The sequence below is a fragment of the Danaus plexippus genome, chromosome 6 (assembly GCF_018135715.1).
Source record: "Danaus plexippus chromosome 6, MEX_DaPlex, whole genome shotgun sequence".
In the NCBI taxonomy this organism is placed as follows: Eukaryota; Metazoa; Arthropoda; class Insecta; order Lepidoptera; family Nymphalidae; genus Danaus; species Danaus plexippus.
In genome coordinates, this window is record NC_083540.1 from 1,155,969 (window position 1) to 1,175,221 (window position 19,253).

General features: G+C 31.9%; 1 protein-coding gene across 10 annotated transcripts in view; it reads right to left on the reverse strand.

Annotated features, from left to right (window-relative positions):
• LOC116778687 (uncharacterized) overlaps positions 1-19,253 on the reverse strand; it is an 89,370-nt gene that overhangs the window by 22,398 nt on the left and 47,719 nt on the right. The window lies entirely within an intron of this gene.

The following is a 19,253-nucleotide window of genomic DNA, read 5'->3' on the forward strand; positions in this document are numbered from 1 at the left end:
AGCACTGGAGCGCTTTGTGGTAGGTTACCGCGACAAGTGCTCGAATGTTAAATTTCGTATATAAATTAGAGATATTTTCGCACCTTAAAAATTGAATAACATCAGGTTTAAGAAAAGATATATACGTATATAAAAGAAGATTTTTCGGAAAACCAATAGCATAAAATTATCTGTTACAAAAATAAAATAAATATCATTGAGATTAGCAAGTAATAATAAGGTTCTCTATGTTTTTCCAGCATCCGGATTAGTAACGCACCGGTGTAGCGGTTTTGAGGTTCTGTATTACTTGCCAACAGAAATGGTTCTTAAATATTTTAAAATACTACCGTTAAGTTAATGCCATTAAAAGACAGACGTATGGAAACTATACTAAACAATTTAGGTCGTTTTTAAAAATACACGTCTAATAGTATGTAGATAATTTGAAATGATAACAATATATTTTGTTTTCCAGATGTCCTTGATGTAGTTTCCATAATAAAAACGCTTGATGACCAAAAAATTTAATGCAAATAGTTAAAGTATAGTTTATCTTAGATTAAACAGATAGCATGTATGATGTACCTATTGTTTGTCTTCTGAGGGACTAAAAACTATGGAATATAATATATATTTTTTTAATATTTTTGACTAAATGTAAATAAAATTGTAAATTTAATATAAGATCCAGAGTTCTTTTAGATATTTAAATTATATCCAGAACAAACATCAACATGAATGAACTTCAAAATTATTTTTCGTCTAGCACTTGCATACTATTTACTTAAACAATATAAAATCCTTGAGGATTTGTGCGTCGGCGTCCCGACCAGACATATTTCTGTAATCGTGACTTTTAAAGCGCATTGTGTTAATAGAGCTTTCGGTTTCTTGGGAAACCAACATCCCAGAAGACCATGCCATCAAGGCCAATTAGTATAATAAGCTCACTAACGAACTCATTAAGAATAGGTTCGCCGTAAATTTATACCTTGTGGAAGTGGGAGCGAGAGGTATAAAAGCTAAATCTCTCTACAACCTACTAACATACTTGGGCCTGTCCACAACTAACATCTGTGCATTCTTAAAACATACTTTGAAGGCAGCCTTAGTAGCTTCGTTTCTTTGATTAGGTACAGAGAGTAGCATGGACGGTGGAGGTGAGCGTTTAAAGAGCATGAGTTAGGGGTCCCTTAAACCTATACCTGGGTAGCAAGTCCCAGGCACTGTTACAGCTCCTCTCCCTGAAACGCGATGTAACCAGCACCCGCACGGGGAATCCGTTGAATGTTGAGAAGTTTTGTCTCACTTATATTGGAAAACGTATGAAAACTGATGATTTAAAGGAGGAAATCTATTACTATTCCTGAAAAATCGACTAAATGTTATTTTATAAGACTCCACGGACTCATATGTCAGCAGAAAACAACCACTAGAATTTATAAAAAATCTTTAGTATTCGTTAACTAAAACTTCAGCTATTTATCTTTGCAAAATACTTTCCAAAAGCTATAACTAACATATACACGAACAGACTTCTTTTTCTTTTACATCAACATTACTTTTTAAGTCTCTTCATGGCTCACGTAAATCAGAAGGCCTCTTGTACGACACGTTCACTGTCAGCGGCCGAGGGGGCTGCGGTTATGAATCACTCAACATCGACACGGGAAGCCCTGCTTTTGTTAGTATCAGTTGACTTCTATATTTTACATAATTATATTTTCAAACATCATAATCGTAGTCTCTTTCGTGTCTGAATGTTATTTTTCATAGTTATTCTAAAATTACCTGCGTATAAATTCTTACAGACTCGATCAGTTGTCCTATACATCAAAAGTACTATCCTATAGAGTATAGACGAGCCAGAAAACATAATACGTCGGTAATGTATTATTATATTTTATATTTCCTTGCGCATTTAATTCAGTGTACTCATTAGCTGGCTTGTAATATTACCCAGAGGGTACATGACAAATCGATATAGGTATACAACCGACCTCGCTCAGTCACAACCAGACAAGGGTAATGCAAAATCAATTGTTAGTCGGGTCAAGCAACTGTGCCTTTGCTTCACATGTTGTGTAATCATTCCAGTTAACTTAAATTATATGAAGGTAGTCTTTTAATTAAAATAATACGATGACGTCACTCAAAGAAACAGCATTGTCCGACGAATATTAAACACAACTCCAGTCCCAGCCTAATAATAAATATTTATACCTTAATTACCCTCGCTTTTTATATGCAAATTTTCTGTTTGTTTTCACATTTAGCATGAAGGTATTTATATAAAAAAAATATATGACAAGCCAACAATTACAGGGGGATGTAATTTTGTTGATAAATCCTGTACACATTAGATGGTCGAACTGGAAAATGATTCTATAAATTTTAACAAACAAACCACACTCCGGCGTTACTGTCGACTATCGACCCGAGGCGGCGATGTAAATGAATTTAACTTTGAAATTATTTTAGCTCTAAGAAAACTGTTCCCAATACTGGCTACCGTTATGTATAATATGGGCTTTGGATGAATAAAAAAAAATAATTTTTTCAAGTGATGTGACATATAGCTACATTTCAGCTTCTAACCTAATTTTTCTTTTGTCGCTTTTGTCTACTGATGAAATAATTAAGAATAAAAATACGTAAATACTTTTTGGTTATGACATTGTATAACAATTTCATACATTTTCATTTCAATCAGGTTATAAGGGCATGTTTTTTGAATATATATAAGTACGTGTTTTTAAAAACTATTAAACATCTTTCAAGACATGATCACATAAATCTTTATTAATATGTCTGTTGTACTACAGAGTTCGCGAAGGCTAAAATCAGTTTTTTTTTTAAGTTATTGCCTAGCATATATTGTTTTTTCCGCTACAAATGGGGCCCAATTCTCAGGTCTATAGGTCAAATATTCTCACGCAAGTATTTTACAACGAATATATTTAATGAATTACACATACATATATAAATAACGAATATTCATAAGCTAACAATATATATTAAGACATAGATATTTATTTGTTCTCTAGCTTTTCAAACTCAAAAATATATAAAACAATAGTATTTGTAGGAAACGCGTATTTCGAAGATGTGCCTCAACTGTTTAATCATTTTAACGTATTAACAACTTTTCTCCGTTCGATAGGAGTTTTACAATCGAATCTACTCTGAGACGTGAAGGAAATACAATATTAAGTTAAACATAGCTCACGAAATACACGATTCTGCAGTATGGGTCTCGGTCTTGGAACTCTTAAAACGGATAATATTACAAGGTTAAAATATAAATGTATACATCTTCCAAGAAATGATTCAAAAACATCGAAAAATTGTTATTGATTTGCCAAATTGTTGACTTCTTGTGGTAAATAAGCAAGAACGATTACTAAAGTCTTTATTTTATTTCAAGAACATATCAGAAAGAGATTGCCAAGTTATCTCATTATTAATATACGTGTTTGTAAATTTATTAACTTTACCCAGTTCTTAACATTTATCACTCAAAACGACTATCAATATCTTCAATGATAAAACTTCAAGCGGAACTCATTAATCAAATTATTAAATCAATTTCGAAACGCCATAATAAATTTAACACAAAACGTCGTCTCATTTAAAATATATAAATTTAATTTTAAATGGAACATTTCTTTGTTGTTTCATCGAAATCAATCAATCAGAGCGGCTTGTGAAATAAAATGGCAGGTAAAAATAAAAAAAATAATGCGTTAAGAGATTGTTGGGTCGTTACAGACCCCTAGTGTATACACGTCCTAATAAGGCCGCGCTAAAACCACTTAACTGCTTTTAAACCCTTTAAATGAAGCAATAAAAGGAGACAATCATGGTACACCCGTACGCCCGCCCACGCCAACAAACAAACCTCGTTCAGCATCCGGGGACTTTGATCATGTTTACGAGAGGTACCTTTTTATGCATGTAATTGTTTTCCTGCATTGTCACGTGCTTGTTAATAACAAACACCCGAAATGTCATCTGAAGATGGTTATTGAATCAAATCCGACGATATGCTGATCGTAGTAGTTAATGAATATTACACATCTTACCCACTAGGTGCCCTTTTTTGGTGTATAAGTACATATTTTTAATCTCCAGATAATTACTTTTTTTCACACATGGTAAGAGAAAAAAACAATTAATAACTGATAATAGGATTCTTAGTAGTTTAGAAATAGCTCTGACTCTACAAAATCACTTATCTATGTTACTTTTCCATTCAGATCCACCTTATTCTCGAATATATGCATGTTATTAGATTTGCATCACGTCTTAAAAAATAACTAGAAAATATCGAATCAATAAAATGTCTATTTAACGATTTAAATCACCCAGAAAATGTAAAATTGAACAAAATATATATATGTTTAATGAAACTAATATTTTTCGGATTTACTATGCGTGCTTTATTTTTTGTTAAACTAAATACTCCCGACGTTTCGGTTACTTTTCAGCAACCGTGATCACGGGCAGACCAGATGTCTCGCAGACGAGATGTCAGAAACTCGCGAAAGTCTTAGATCTCATTAGTTTATATATATATTGAGGAGCAATAGTAAATATGTACGACGAACCACTTTAGGAAGATTTGAAAATGTAGGTATAACAAAAACCAACCTTAATATTCCATATATTTTTCACTGACAGTCAACAGTTCTTGTGACGATGACGCAAAGGAAAGACTACACAAACATCACAATGATATAAATAGCATTATTTTTGAAGTTAAAAAATACAATACTTTTTTTAATGCAAGGTTTAGTTTACATTTTTGAAGTTATGTTAAATAGCGACTAGAGTGTCTGTTATAGAGTTATTTGTATTATTATCTTAATTTTATAACAAATTGAATCCATTTAATGTAGATAGTGTTTGCCGAAAACCTTTTGAACCATACGAGAGGTGCCAGTTAAAATGTCAATTTTGCACGTGAATTAGCGCTATTCTCTATGAGCATCAATTGAAACACAATTTATATAGACATGAACGAAAGTAGGACTGACAAGATTTTTAATGATATTCGGAGTTTCTGTTAAAAAGAGCTCAGTTAAAAAAAAAAAAAAAAAGATAAAATGATGAATTTTTATACTGGAAAGGTATTTCGTATAATGTAACCAAGCTCATGACGATGTCAAAAGTGAAAGAATTTACGCCAAACGAGAAACATAATATCAAATGTCAATAAATCACAAAGTAATTTCGATAATAAAAATTATAGTATAGAAAATTCCAATACTGATATTCGGTCCCATTAGTGCATACTATATAACAATATGAGGCGAGAGAACTTATGATTTTGAGACCTTTAGACACAATAAATTTATTTAACACATCACACGAGACTTAATATCAACGGTACGAATAATAAAATCCATTTGAAAGACAGTCTCATCCTGCTAACGAGATCACAGCGAGATGATCCCAATTCGATATTTCGTATATGATAATCCTAACTAAATATTTAATTAAATCTCAATCCGTGTACAAGCTATAAATATCTCCTACAGTATGCATAGGAAATTAGGCTGAACGTTGTACAGAGGATGTTAGTCCAAATATTTCGCCCCCGTCATCGACGTTATGAAGCCATAATTAAGAGGTCCATATCATGTCATAGAATATTGGTAATTAATTATGTTTTGCGTCCGCCTTTGTCGGAGCAATCTCGTTAATTCAACATGTTTCTGTGTAATATGATGTTGTGTTAAACTATGTTTATATTTCGCGTGCTTGGGAAATAGGGTTTTGATAACAGGATCGTATACTTTTTTAAGCTGAGAGTAATTAATGTTAACTTTAGATATAAATATTTATGTTACATTAGCAAAAGTTATGAAATCATAATAAACGCTCCCCACAAGGGAACCGAGAAAGTATGGCTAAAAAAAACCTTTCAATTCTCTTCGTCAAAATTCTATTATGAGTAAATCATAATTTATGTGACGTTTATAAAGAGTTATTTAAGATGAAAATGGTTTTATTACAAAGACATTCTTCTTTAGAAGTTTAATATCATTTGTTGTGAGAAATAAATATGTATGGTGCATTTAAATCACAATATCTTTTTGTGTTGATTTTTCAAATGTTCTTTTGGTTAAGAGATTCAAGTCACGGAGATTTAATTTAAGAATTTCTTTTAGAAGAAAGTACCGTAGTTGTAATTCGCTTCGTACTTCTGAAAGGGAATACATTTGGCACCCGTAACTTTGCAGCCTATAAATTTTTAGTATGCCATATACATATGTATACTTTTACTTTATTTGAGAGAAACCTTTCTGTCAACTTTCTTTCTCATACCCTAGGCTTGAAAGATCTCATATCAGACCCATATACTTCTGTATAAAATATTTTCTGACGATAAACTAGTTAATATTATGTTTCTAATATACTTTAAGTTACTCATAATTTGAACATAAAAAGACTCTCAAAACCGTTTGTTGGGCTGAAACCTAAACAATTCACTAAATTTTCGACCTCATTTTAGTTAAGAAAAAGTTAATTTCGCCTGAAGCGATACTAAAACAAATTTACCAAACGGATCCGGTCAGAGATAATCCGATATTGATTATTCAACGTGGCGGCCACGACGTCTAATATTTTCTACAATACACGGACCCCTTTCGATACGACCTCACCTCGAGGCAGGGAGAAAATTTGTGTGGATAATATAAATTTAGTTTATAGAACGAAATTTCAGGTTAACGTAATCGGAACACATAATATATAAGACAAACGTATGAAAGAAGATAACTTCAATGGCATTTATAAGGGGTTTTTTCTTAATTGGTGTTATTGTATCAAAATAATGAAAATTTATACCACTAAGCCCTCTAGTTTAGTCATATTAACTATTGTCATTCTGGTTTTAAATCGATAACAAATAAAATATATTTTTCAGTCGTTTCATTAGGTTATAGGCCCAGTACAGTTAAAGCCCCAGGTTTTAGGTTAATATTCCTAAACTCGAGGTTAATATTCCTAAACTCGAGGGATGTGAAAATTATGATGAGTGGGCGTTCGCTGTGCAAAATTACTTAATTGTGGAAGGCGTCAAAATCAACAAAGACGAATGATTCAAGCGGAAAAAACTTAAATCGCTTTTCGATTACTCAGGATTTACGCGCAGGATTAGTTTGTTGCGGAATTTGATATCAATCCGTCTGGAAAACTCCTACGTAACTCAGATTATCGATACAGCACATGAATTGAGAGGACCCGGCTTCGAAATAAATGATGAGTGGATTAGAGGGTCTACCCGACAATTTTTCGCCTGTTGTTGGCCATAGAACACTCGGGTATCGTTAAAACCGCTGACGTCATTAAAACGAAGCTTATGGATATGAGTGATAATGTTGGCAGCAATGAAGCAGAGAGTGCATTTTTGACGAAAGTTGGGAAACAAAAAAGCCAATAATACATGGCAACTCAACCTGTCAAAGTCATTAAGTGTGACAAATGTAAACAGATCGACAAACGAAAGAAAAATAGTAAATGCGTTTAGTATTTATTGTGTTTAGGAGATACACATATTACGACTGTTGTTAACAATGTACATCACGTTATTGTTGTCAAAGACGTGCTATGCGTTCCTAATCTTACAACGAACTTGTTGTCCCTCAGCCAGCTAATAAGTTATGGTAATAAAGTGAATTTCAAAGAAAAATATTGTTACATTAGAAATCGGCAAAATGTGCTGATCGGTGTAGGAGAGTTGGTGAATGGAGTGCAGAAATTAGTCATCAAGTCTGATTTTCTGTTAGCTGATGATGTAATTTGGTACAGAAGACTCGATTATATCAATGGCAAGGATTTGGATACCATGAGGAATGGGGCAGTAGAAGGCTTGACGTACAACAACAAAGCTAAGGTCAGCAAATTTAATTTTACAGCATGCTGTGAAGGCAAACAAACCAGATTGCCTTTTCCACATGACAGTCACAAAAGTGAAAAAGTCCTTGATTTAGTCCATGCTGATGTGTGCGGCCCGTTGGAGAATGCATCAATTGGTATTTCCAGATATTTTTTGCTATTCATGGATGACTATATTAGAATGTCGTTTGTTTATTTTGTAAAGAACAAAAGTGAAGTTATTAATTGCTTTAAAGAGTTTAAACTCATCGTGGAAAAGCAAATGAGTAACAGTATTAAAGCATTTAGAACAGATAATGGCACAGAATTTTGTTCAAATGAAATGAAGTTTTCTAATACAATATGGAATAATACAACAGAGAACAAATCCCTAAAGCCCAGAACAAAACGCTTTAATCGCACAGTATTAGAGAGAATCAGGTGTCTGCTCTTTGATGCTAAGATTGGGAAAAAGTTCTGCGCAGAAGCAGTTCACACAGCTGTATATTTAAGAAATAGAACTATCGCTTCAGGATTACACAAGAAGACTCCATATGAGCTTGGGCAGGACGAAAGCCAAATTTGAGTAATATAAGAATTTTTGGTACTGCTGTGATGTGTCATATCCCAAAAGATGCGATGCAAGTGCAAGTACAAAGGCAGAGAAGCTTTATCTAGTTGGGTACACCAACAATGTGAAGGGTAACCGATTATATAACCCAGTAACAAATAAAGTAATTCCAAGTAGGGATGTTACCATTATGGAGCCCAAGGATGACTCAGAAATGATGCAAGCAGTAATAACTGATCAACAAGAGTCATCATTAGGCCGCACAGATGATCACGCCGACTGATTGCTCAGACTTAGACTAATCTGGAAATACAGAGATGTGTGATAATGATAGTACCTACATAGAATAGGTAGAAAGTACCCAAAGCTCTTCAGATGAGTTTTATGATAGTATACCTGTGAGGAAGATGAAAAATATTTTTTTGTCAGTTTAACCAGAAAAACAGATTAGACTTAGAAGGAAGCCAGGTAGATATGGCTACACCAATATGTGTTGATTCAAATGGTGATGTATTTAGAGACCAGATAACATACAAAGAGGCTTTAAATGGGACAAAATGACGTGATTGGTGTAAAGCTATAAAGGGAGAATCAAAATCATTTGAAGAAAATGAGGCATGGGAAGTGGTGGAAAGACCAGCTCCAGCTACAGTGGTAAAGTGTAAGTGGGTGTTCAAAAAGAAAATAGATAATTGTGGAAAAGTGAGACATCGTGCGCGTTTAGTTGCGAAAGGTTTTACATAAAAAGGCGGGTATAGATTATAAAGAGACATTTCACCAGTGCTCCGCTATTCAACTTTAAGACTTTTATTTCCTTAAAGTGTTAAGTAAAACTTAGATATGACTCACCTAGATGTAACCACAGAATTTTAAATGGATACCTTCACGAAACTGCATACATGAGCTTAGCCATTAATTTTGTGTGTCTTGATAGAGAAAATAAAGTTTTAAAGCTGAAGAGGACCATCTATGGCTTGAAACATTCAGATAGGGAATGGTATAAGCGAGTGGATGACTGTTTGCAAGGTTTAGGATACAAAAGTCAATATATGAACATTGTTTATTTATTAAGCAAAAAGATGTTTATAAAACGTTTATAGCTTATTTGTAGCATGAAACAGCATGTCTTGAAACAGAATTAAAATCGGAATTTAAAATTAAAGATTTAGAAGGAATAAGACAATATTTAGGTATGCAGGTTAGAAAAGAAAATGATGTAATTAGTTTAGACCAGGAAACAATTTTGGATCAGTTGTTGAATAAATTTCACATGAAAGATTGTAGTTAGTTAGTTACTCAGTTAGAACGCCTGTTGAGGTAAACATAAAGCTTACAAAGGAAGATATATGCTCAAAGGAGTATCCATATCAACAACTGATAGGAAGTTTGCTATATTTGTGTACACTTACCCGTCCAGATATATGTTATGTAGTTAATTACTTTAGTCAATTCAATACTAATTTTAGTAAGACTCATTGGATACACGTAAAGTATATTTTAAAGTATTTGAAAATACACAACCATTTTGTTTAAAATAGGTAAAAGATAATTTAGATTTGACTGGATATGCAGATGCTGATTGGGCATCTTTAATAACACAAGACAATATAATAAAAAAACAATGAATAATTCCCTTGGTAACATCTGTTATTCAGTGTATTACTAGTTAACGCAGTCATAATAAGTGCAACCGTAATAGGCTTAAGGCATACAATTCCATCTCAGTGTAACAGACTCCAACCTGCCGTCGGAGTTCGCTTCGTCACCCCTCAGCACTCAACGCTCGCTCCACTTACACTCAGACCACGACAACTTTCTATTTTTCATATTTCGTCTGGATGTAGATTTTTAACATACCTTGCTAAATTATTAGCACTGCATATAAATTAATTTATGACTCCTAGCATAGTTTGTGCCTTGTGCAGATCAAAAATTAATAATCAATTTATAGAGTTACCAATATGAGAATTACACATGTAATTTAAGATTCAAAAAAATTGCTCAACTATACCAATTTATGAGAATATCTGAAATTTGGATAAATTAACAAAATTTATTGATATTTAAATCCAGCGATCAACTCTTACGTTAATTCGACTTAAATATCTTTCAGACTTCAGTACTAGATCAATAAAAACATTACTTAACAATATCAAAATATAAAAGAGTATACAAGCATAAAATATTATATTATGGATGCCGAGGGATGCGTCTCCGGCAAGGAAATTAACAGCAAAGAGGTGGGAGCGTACTTGACCTCCTTACATGCATTAATTGATGCAGCATGCAAGCACTATGACGTAAAATGGACATGTATTGAAACAATAAAATCGGTATGAAATTTATTCCTTTTAAAATATTATATATTCCTAAAAATAAGACAAAACTTAAAAAAATCACTCTGATATAAATAATAAGTATTATTATTTGAATTTAAAACTGTAAACGAATATAGGATAATAGATCATTTTCTTCGATTTGTACTGAAAACCTTCAAGTAAACATATGATTCTAATGTAAAGATTTTTTTTTAACGCCATAAATTTGTATCTCTTTGCCTCATTATTAAAACAATACCCACGCTTGCCAACTTAACCTTAAAATATGTATTTAAATTACAATAACAAATTATGTAACATAAATAATAACTGATGAGTCTAGTCTGATAAGTCTCAGATGAGATTAATGGCGAGGCTTGTACTAAGTTGCATACAAAGTCAATTCACTCTGAGATAAAAGTTTAATGATGCACTATCTTATGTCTTTAATATAATTGCTTTTGATGGATACAAAGAACTATTTTGATGCAGTGCGCCAAATGATTATATGGGTAAAACTTTCATGCTAAATACGATACATTCATATAAAGGGGACTACATATATCATTATTTTGTAACATTGTCCTATATAATTTTTATGTACTAATTCTACTGCTTCTCCAATTATAAAGTTATCGCTTTGTTTAAAAATAAGACGATTTGTTCTCTACCATCACATATTACAAACAACTATCCAATTAATTCGTCTACCGCAAAATCAAGGAAGTGATTCGAAAATCAATATATGTACATTAATTAAGGTACAAGCTAAAGGAGTTTCATAAACATAGAGATGTATGAGACATTTTAAATATCATAACAGACTTGAACTCAGTATAAGTCAACATTTATAAAACATCTATAGTCAGAACATTATATAGACACAAGCAAGATTCCGACCTGTGACTTCTGCAATATGGAGTTGCGGTTAAGCAATTATACCTTAGAACATTATTTGGGCTGACCCTATTAAATTCATAGTAACCATATATATTTTTTAATATTGCTTTTTTAAACAGCATCCAGAAATTTTTGAATTTAATTTAATAAACAGGCACTACTATTTAATTCAGTACGTACAAAGATAATCATAGAAATAAATATATATATATATATGCATATATATATATATACATATATATCTGTCATGCAATTCATTTTAAAATAACAAAACGCATTCTCTTTTCATAATGTAGTAACAAGCTCATAAATAATTTTGGGGAACAACTAATCAGCTTAATTATTAAAAACCATTTGTGTAGAAAACGGTGTAAACTTTAACAGCAAAACAACATTTTCTAGTTGACAAGCTACTGTGAACATTTAATTAGGCAAAGCATTTTCATTTTATCAGAATAGCAAACAACGCTGTAAGTACATTGAAAATTGGAAAATTTATAAATTGTTTTCATCGAACAACCAAATTTTTATAAAAGCAACCCTACCATTTACACGATTAAACTCAGAATATATGATATTCCGTAACTTTTCTTAACACTTTCATTTGAAAGTATTGGTCGTATGCCGAGACCGCAGTCTGCTAACTCTGCTACAAATTCCTTCAATATAAATTCGTGTTTGTGTTAGCCAAATCCTTAAACCAAGAGGAAGAGCAAAATCCTCATCTATAAAACTTCATTAGTACAAAATCAAACACAATTTGTCCTCGAAAATCAACAGTCAATTTCGTTAATACAAATTTAATCTCCGATAACAAGACAAATCCCCGAGAGTTTCAACCAGCACCGTATTTCCAGGATTCACCATAATCCACATTGAGCCAGATTATACATTTGGTTTTTTATACCAACATTAAGTTAGCAACAACTCCATGAGAATTGAGATTAATACTTTGTTCATCTAAATAACGAAGATTTCGACTGGTTCCGTTCTAATCATTTTTTTCCCATAATGGGATGAAATAAATCGAGCCCCCCCTAGATCATTAGGATCAGCCGTGTAATATAAAATAAAATGTGAGACATGTTAAAGCTATTACTGAAAAAAAATCCAATACGCCATATTGAATATTGAGTTCATCTACTTTCATTCACTTCATCGAACAATTTAAAGACAAACGATTACAAAACGAACATTTTGTCAAAAAAAAAAATATATCATACGGCCATAAAGCTGTGTCGTTTGGAGGAGATACGTTATAAGCATGAGAGCGACACCAAATTTATTTTGCATTACATTTTCGATACAGGCTGTACGCACGATAAATTTCTTTAGAGGCAACTCGTTGACGACAAATTACGAAACGGTATATGTACAGTGAAATTAATGTGACCGCATTCATTTTGAAGACGCCGTTACATTTTTTACGCACCTTTTTATTTTACAATGAATATTCCTTTGGTCGTTTCATCAAACAAAAATCTTGATGTAGACCATTTTAATGTCTGTTATAGCTTTGAAAGTAAGTAATATAATACAGAGGGAAGACAAAATCCTTGTCGTGGTAATCCTGTATGATAACAATTTATAGTCATCCTCAAATCTCCTCTCCTGAAAATCTACTGTGGGGTTGAGACCTTCACATCCCCTAGTATTTTATCTTTTTATTGATATTATGATACATCACATATATTTTCCCATAGGTTGTACGGATCCAATTTTTATTTATCAATCAAATTGAGCGCTCAACTAATATCATAAATTTTGTTTATGCTTCCATTTTTATATTTTATTTTGCGTATACTTTCCTGACATGCAACACTGACGTAATAATTTTAAGGTTGCTGTTTTAACTCACATGTAAAATAAAATTACTATTAAGTACTTGTTGTTGAAAAAACAACAAAACTACATTTATCTGTCTACATTTTGGAGTTCAGAAATTTAATAATTTTAGTTTTATACAAACCATACTTTTAATTTCACATAGACGAGTATGCAAAGGTTATTTATACACTTCGAATTATATTAAAATCCCAGTCATATTGTGTACATGTAAGTTAGTATCGCAACAAAAGAATATGATTAAAATTGAGATAGAGATGTATCTCTGTTGACACAGCCTCTTGATGTATAATTTTATTTATATAGCATTAATTTAGTAGGAGCTGTGATGTCAAGACTACAGCACAATAAGTTGAATTACGTACTTCGACTCTTTCTATAAAGTATTGATTATATATTAATGACAGTTTGTAATTAATTAAAAGATTGAATTTAATGAAAAAACAAAATTTTAATAATTCTCAATTTATAGACTTGCATTGTAAATACAGCAGGCATAATGATGCCTCCTGTAAATCATTCAGTTGTCAGTTTCGAGAAACAGTTTTTATTTTCTAATTTCTGGTATTAATGAGATCTAAGACTTTGGCGAGTTTTATTCATTTAAATGAAAGTAATATATTTTGGACATACTATGCGAATTTTATTATTTTAAAACTACATTATCCCGACGTTTCGGTTAATTTTCAGCAACCGTGATCATGGGCAGACGAGATGTGATCACCATTACTGAAAAGTAACCGAAACGTCGGGATAATGTAGTTTTAAAATAATAAAATTTGCGTAGTATATATCCGAAATAAATTAGTTTCATTTAAATATCTGGTATTAAAATGTAATAATATTTTGTTACAGGTTTATACATTAACAACTTGTTAACATAACGTATATACATATAATGGTACAGAATATTAACAGGACAAAAAAAAATAAAGGCGATTTTTTAAAAAACCTTATTTTTATAAAAATGGTAGCATCGGAGAAAATAAAGAAATTTTGAGCATGGAAATAAAAAAATTCAAAACTTGCAAATAAATTAAAGTAATACATATCCTACGATCTTAATGGATAGCACTAAAATAAAATATTTTTTCAACTTCTTTTTGATGGACTTGAAAAAAATTTCACACTTTACTACCTTGCGTTATTAGATATATTGTTTAATTACATAAAAAGCTCGCTGAAAAAGATAGACTAATTAAAAAATCGTTTAAACTTTAGTTTATTTGATTCCATAATTAATTTCTTGAGTGTAGTTATGAGACATGTTTGTCCTAATCTAAACCCCGTTTTAATATAACCTCAGTGTTCCCTTCTTGCGTTCTCATATACATGAATAATTTATTGCATAGTTTAAAATACGCTCGAGAACAATGAGTTAATGGTAGATGTCCTTACAGTTTACAAGTTCGAAGTCTCTTATAATAAAATACAATGAAAATAGTCATAAACTAATAACTAAAAAATTATTGTATTTTTTTTCACTCATTCATTTATTCCTGTATGTATTCTTAGTCAGTCAGCCATCACATAAATCTATATTTGTTAATTTCATTCTGAGTTTTACACAATATATATTTTGACTTTTTCGTTACTTACAGAAACACGATCTACGATAGTGCACTACTCACCTGAAACAAAAAGAATGTCAAGTTTATTAATAGTATAGACGCTAAAACGCCCAAAAAAAAAGGGTATTTTATATATGAACTCATATACGTATCCCATTTTTCATGTGCTTCCATAGTCTATCCACAACAATAACGAATATGGAATCTTTTCTAATATTTGTTAAGTATCACACGTAACTCCGACACTGTAACCAGCGTGCATTTCATCAGTGCTGGAGATTAAAAAGGCAAAGAATTCCGCATCAAATGGCTGGCACGAGAGAGATTAGCTCGCTCAGATACCGGTAATTACTTCCTATGAAACCCCACTGTTTCATTTTAAAGATTGTTATTTACGAGATAATACTCGCCTATCTATAACTTAAAAATATGTATATTAAATATGATATAATAATAAGTTTAAAATATACCTATATACTTTATATATTCAACCGTCCCAAATTTTAGAACCCACATTTCTTTAGTATATTATTATTTATTTACAGAAATCCACGAAAGCTATCAAAAGTAGCACAGAACCGTTGCGAAGTTTCTAGCAACCGTTGCATGTCTTGGCATGAAACTCTGTAAGATTACTTCTACAGATTATCTCTAAAGCCTAATTAATGCGTTATGTCAGATTAAAATGTAAGTCTTCTTAATTATTCATGTAAAGAATGAAGAATTCATGCCTAGAAAAGAAGTTTGGAAGCTTCCAGAAAACAGACATTACGCTGAATTACTTTCAAAGTTTTCCGTTAGATTGATTTATTATTGTGCCCGGAGTTGGGGTGAGGAAAGATTTTAAATATATATATTTTTTAATTTTAGCATCATTATAAAACGAATACCTACTCTGAATTGTTTAATAATAATGCTACATTTGAATCGAAAATTTTTATTGACATGACACCAGAGGGTCAAATCAGTCTTCAGGTGGCGGAGGAAACCGATATTTGAGTACATTTCATGCAAAATAGAGCACAATCGAAATGGGTTGTTTGCCAACCCCAGTGTGCAGCAGTCAATGACCCTGTTAACGATCGCAGCCATATAGCGTTGGATACACACGGTCCTACAGAGACATTATAACACTTGATTACATGTCACGTTAGTTCAAATGTCTTTATTGTGTACACCTAGATATGTTTCTGTGGCCAATACAAACGGATTACTGATATCGTTATAGTTCCAAAATCAATTAATAAATATCACTCGTTATATACTAAACAAGTTACTTATGTTGTGTACATTAAGAAAAATAGTCCGCAAAAAGAAATGAAATAAAAAATAAACTTATATGCTTTTCAGTATATAAGCTAGTTATGTTCTCAGAGACGTTACTCAACTTGTCCTATTCACTAAACCACTGCCATGCACAACATAAAACACTAGTGGCCACGACGCCAGCTGTTAGACCGCAAGCCATACACGATATTATATAGCATGTGGAACACTGATATACGTACTAGCGTGTTAAGCATGATATATATACAACTACGAAAACTAAACACGATAACAACATACATATCCGGTTACTAAGAGATAAACGTTAATATACCTCTAACAAGATTAAAATATCGCTAGTTTATGTAGTCGCAGTGCAAGTGCTGTGAGAATTAGCAGAATGGTTTGACGAGTAATATTTAGAATTACTAAATAATCTTCCTTGTATTTTGCTTGTCATTCTTTTGAACTGCGTGTGAGAGACTCGTCGAAGTGGACGGAGGCTGGTTAAAGGCTGCTCTAGTCATTATAATGTTCCACATGTTATTGTTTCCTCTACACTTTGATGTATGAACGCATCGCTGTCTTCAAACCGGTAAATTGAACCGTCCATATATATTCCGAACAAATATAAATAAAACAGTAAACCGTAACTATAACAACATAATTACAAATCATACATTTAGATATCTGATTTTTTTAAATATTAACGCCCATGTTTTATGGTACTGTAATACTTCGAAACAAAGCGAAGTCAAAGGGTAATATTTCGAAACGATTTACAAGGAAATGCACTTCAAACGAAAAGCTGGAAGCTCGATAAGCGCTAAATGGTCCGCCGCTGGCGAACAACTTTTTATTAGAGCTTTTTTTTAGTTTGTTCTCTGGAACCACTGGAATGTTAGAGTTAACTGTCCCATAACGAAACTTTTCATTGACGCTCAATGTGAAGGCGGATCTATTCATTTAACTTGCGCCATGTGCTTTTACTGTCCATTATAATGAATTTACACTTAAAGTAAAAACAACCAAGCAATATCGAGATCGATATAAAATGTCACTTTAGCTAGTAATAAATTGAGAAAATAAATGACTAAGAATAAGGAAATTAAAAAAAAAAATAACACCAAAAAGATGACGAAAACAAAAATGAAAAGACCAAAATATTAAATAAACAAACCAATGAGCTATGAAAATATCTGATACACAAACATATTCAAAGAGATGAATCAGACCGCAGAGGCTTCGATTTATAAAACAGGAATAAGCCAAATAAACCAGCCCGTACACGGACAGCAGTCTATACAACTGTATATACGTATGTATGTATAACCAATATGCAAATTTACAGCTTTCTGGGTCAACCGGTGTCTGCCGATAAGATCTCGACTTAAACGATACAAGAACTTGCAATATGAAATTTCTACATAGATAATTACTTTAATAGACGAATTAAAATACAGTTTTGAAAAAGTTATAACAATAAACCTACATAGAAATCATTTGTACCAAAAAAAAAAAAAAAATTTAATCGACACGAAAAAGTATAGAATATAAAAAAGACAGTCTTTCATTGCAACCAACAACCTTCCCCAAATCAAAACACGGCTGTATAAAATGTGTAATGCAGAATTAATTATCATAATAACTTTATTAATTTATCAAAATGTCATATGCAGAGTCTACGTCATATGTGGCTATATTAATACAACATATTAATTGAATCACGCAGTTCTCTATTTCGCAGAGTAACGGCTGCGTATCAATTAACCTCGATTTTTTCGAAGTCGAGGGAAAAAAAAAAAGGCGAAATCCGATCCGAACGAACCTGAGACTGTTATATTAAAAAAAAAAAAAAAAACGCGATCGAAATGCAATATCTATAATCGAAGTAGGTACGAGACATGAAATAAATAATGGTGGTAATTATATTCTACACCAAAGTGCCTTTGATGGATTCGATTTTCAAAGCGTTTTATATACATATAAATATCCTCAACACAGAGCTACGTGAATTCTACTAATATTATAAATGTGAAAGTTTAAATGTTTTACAATGAATCTGTTACAATATCTATTCATTTAACACACTTTATACATTAATCTCTGAGCCCAAGTTTGAAGAGTAAGGGAACCTACTCATTTATAACAACGCGAAAATTTGTTAGACGGGTCGTTTTTTTTTTGCTTTACCATCATATTTTTATTGTAAGCCAAATAAAAAGAACAAAAAACTCAAACGAATAGGAAAGTTTTGTCTGATAAACTAATATATATCTACAAGTAACTGTTATGTGCCAGTAGTGACGTCATCCCATCAACTATTCTGTGGGTGCCTCAATGACCCCTCTCATTTATTACATTCACTTCATGGGGTCGCATCACACCCCTACACGATGACTCATACAACTCATACGTGTATTATCTCATATATAATCTAATCATTACTGAAATAGTATTTTTCATAATTTATCATTTACTATCAAAACCATAAAGCTCTTAGGGGATCATACAAAGATCCGTCCATTTAATAATACATTTAGGGTCTGTGAATGTAAATTTTTCAATTCTAGTCTCAGCTTAGAAAATATTAGCAACTACTATTTCAAACTAAAATCCGCTATTTTAAACACAAGAAATTCTGAAACCTTATACTAAAATAGTATATATAATTTAAGGGGGAGAGTGTATTACGAGGGGAGGTTTATCTTTCAATCTATTCACTAGGGCTGTAAAAGGATTTTTCAATACGACATTTGTATTTGTGACAGCCGAAATAATAATAAAAAAAAACTTGTAATAATTACTGACACTCTGTTCGATACATTCATAACTGTATTTACAGTTACAAGCCGGTCCAGAAGAGCAAATACGGAAATGAATTTTGCAATTAAACAGGGCTTTAAACCCAATTTA